Source organism: Trichechus manatus, unplaced genomic scaffold (genome assembly GCF_000243295.1).
Source record: "Trichechus manatus latirostris isolate Lorelei unplaced genomic scaffold, TriManLat1.0 scaffold00180, whole genome shotgun sequence".
In the NCBI taxonomy this organism is placed as follows: domain Eukaryota; kingdom Metazoa; phylum Chordata; class Mammalia; order Sirenia; family Trichechidae; genus Trichechus; species Trichechus manatus.
Window position 1 is genome coordinate 4,630,305 of NW_004444116.1, and position 3,385 is coordinate 4,633,689.

Consider the following 3,385-nt stretch of genomic DNA (forward strand, 5'->3'; position numbering starts at 1 on the left):
ATCAGTTTTTGCCTCATGTATTTTGATGATCTGTTGTTAGGTGCATTCACATTGTTGTTATTAGGTGCCAGTGAGTCAATTTTCAACTAGTGATCCCATGTGAGAGAGTAGAACGGTCCCATAGGATTTTCTAGGCTGAAATCTTTACAGGAGCAGATCCCCAAGTCTTTATCCCATGGAGATGCTGGGTAAATTCCAATTACCAATCTTTTGATTAGCAGCCAAGGGCTTAAACATTGCATTACCAAGGCTTCTCAAATACACATTAAGAATTGTTTATGTCAACTTCCAGACAACATGGCACTTTAAGCAGAAGAACCATGCAGTCCCTCCACAGCACAGATCCGAAAAACTAAGCAAAACAGAGAAAACAGCAATCCTGAAACCCTAAGCATCAAATGAAGAGATAAAGAACACAGCCAAACACCAAATGGAATAAGAAACTGACAGAGAACAGAGAGCAAGGAGAGATACATGCAGAGGTCCCCTATCAGCTAACGCAGCATGGATCCACCATCTTGGACTCCTATCAGAAACCAACAAAGAGGGGGTACAAGAAAGCAGCTTCATGGAGCTTCCAGCAGGAGACAGAACAAGCGGTAACCAGCGATATCTGCTTTCCCACCGCCCACCCTTCTTCACCCCCACTCAGCCTCCCCTGCTTCCTGCGGCCACGGTCTCTTGGCCACAGGATGCACAGGCTGCTGGGATTCCACCCGCCCACACTGGCCTAATCAATGAAGGCCATTTGCTGGCTGCTGGTGTTGCTTTTTTCTGCTTCTTTTGATTTCTTCTTTACCTCTCACCACCTCCACCTCCTTCCTCTCAAATATCTGGCTCTGTGCACCATATTTGCTTCTTCTTGAAAGGCTGTGAAACTCTGCTTGAATGTGAAACTGCGTCCTGGTCCGTGCTGCCACGCTGGTGGGATCCTGGGGCTTTTTTTGTTTGTTTGTTTTGAATTATTTCTTTGTTTCTTTTTCTTTTCTTGAATTGGGAGCCCGTTCTAGCTCGGCAGTACTGAGCAGCTTGGGACCTACCCCTCAGTTAGTGCAGACGTGCAGAGGGATTCCTGAGAGCACTTCTTTTTTTGTGTTTTTTTTTTTTCTTTCTGTTTTTGGGGGGGTTTCTCTTGTTCTTTATTTTTTTTAATTTGTTTTCTTTTCTTTTCCCTCTTTTTCCCTTTTTGTCTTTCTTCATTACTCAGTTTCTCATCTCTCTATACATTTCTTCTCTTCCTGTCCCCTGAATACCTGGCACTGAGTGACACCTCTATCCCGTCTAGCCAGGCTATATTTCAATGCCTTCGAGCAACTTCCCCATACCTCATAGCCACACCAGTGGGATACCTGGGAGATTTTCTTTTTTCTTTCTAATTTTTATTTATTAATTTTTTCTTTTCTTTTTTTCTTCTTCTTCTCCTTTCTGTTTTTCTCTGTTTCATAGTCTCTCATCTCTCCACTCCAATGGCAAGCTCCCCTAGCACTCTTTTTTGTTTGTTTGTATGTTTTTGGCTCCTGTTCCTCTCTCCTCTCTCCCATACTTATCTTAGCTCCACACATCATAATCTCTCCCCTCCATCCTGCCTATCTGCACCGTGTGCTTAACATCACACCACCAAGAACCACAGGCATGGCCTACCAGAACCTGCCCTGCACTGATTACCAGCCTGCCCTGGTAGCCATACTAAGTGCTACAAACAGCTCATCCCAGCAACTCCTCTTCAGCTAGACCTGTCCTGCTGTACCATATCTGAGCGACTGACCCTGCCAATTGGAGAAGGAGATGAAAATTATCATGCCCACAGACAAGCAAATAACAAAGAACACACAGCCCACCTGCTAAGACATAGCCAAATAAAACAAAAAAAAAGGATGAAACAAACAAATCTACAATAAATAAATGAGAGAAATAACTATACTGAATGCCCCGAAGACAGCAGATAATATCAAAACATTTACAAAAATAGGACAAGATGGTTCCAGTAGGCATCCAAAATAAAACACCAGATGACCTTCCAGTAGAAGAAAAGGCACTAGAATTACCTGACAGGGAATTCAAATCTCTAATACTCAGAATTATGCAAGAGTTGAAGAAGAAAACAGACAAAAATGAGGAAAAAACAGCTAAATTCATGGAAGATACAGACAAAAAAAATGGAAAAATTTAGGAAAATAGTGCAGGAACAAAATGCCAAAATAAATTCACAACTAGAAATCATACAAAAACAACAATTAGAAATCCAAAAGATAAACAACAAGATTTCAGAAATGGACACTGTTATAGAAGGGCTGAGGAGCAGATTTGAAATGGTGGAAGACGGGATCAGCGAACTTGAAGACAAACACTTGGGTACAACTCTGTTTGAGGAAAACTCAGAAAAAAGAACAAAGAAAAATGAAGAGACCCTGAGAATTACGTGGGATACAATCAAAAGCAAAAATTTGTGAGTGATCAGAGTTTCAGAACAGGGGGAGAAAACAGAAAACAAAGAAGATCACTGAAGAATTGCTGACAGAAAACTTTTGCAATATCATGAAGGATGAAAACCTGGCCATCCAACAAACTCAATGAGCCCCATATAGGGCAGACCCCAAAAGAAAATCACCAAGGCATATCATACTCACACTCACCAAAACCAAAGACAAACAAAGAATACCGAAAGCAGCTCGTGAAAAACAAGAAGTCACAGACAGAGGAGAAACAATAAGACTAAGCTCGGATTATTTGGCAGACACCTTGCAGGCAAGAAGGCAATGAGATGACATATATAAAACCTTGAAAGAAAAAAACTGCCAGCCAAGAATAATATATCCTGCAAAACTCTTACTCAAATATGATGGTGAAATTAGAACATTTCCAGATAAACAGAAATTAAGGGACTATGTAAAAACCAAACCAAACTTACAAGAATTATTAAAGGGAGTCCTTCGATCTGAGAACAAATAACTTCAGCTCACAGGCTGAATCTAGGACACAGGATCATACAAGCCAGATACCAATCTAGGAAAGGAACTCTCAAGGACTATCCAAAACCAAAAGAAATACAACAGGGAATCAGAGCAGTTAATCTGTAAATGGCAAAAACAACAGAACAGTAAAACAGGAAATAAACGGTGTAGGTATATAACCTTCTAATGGAGAAGAAGGCAAGGTGATACCAAGTAATAATAGACTGCTTCAAACTTAGAAAGAGAGGGTAAATTTCACAGTAACCACAAAGAAAGTTAACAAATCTACTCATAAAAATAAAGAGGAAAAACATAAACTCTCAGAAAAACAAAAGAAACGAAAAAAAATCCACAAACAAAAGGAATTCAGTACAGGAGAGTAAGAAAAACAAAGAAAACATCAGCACCAAGAAAAAAAAGCACTACAAAATGAC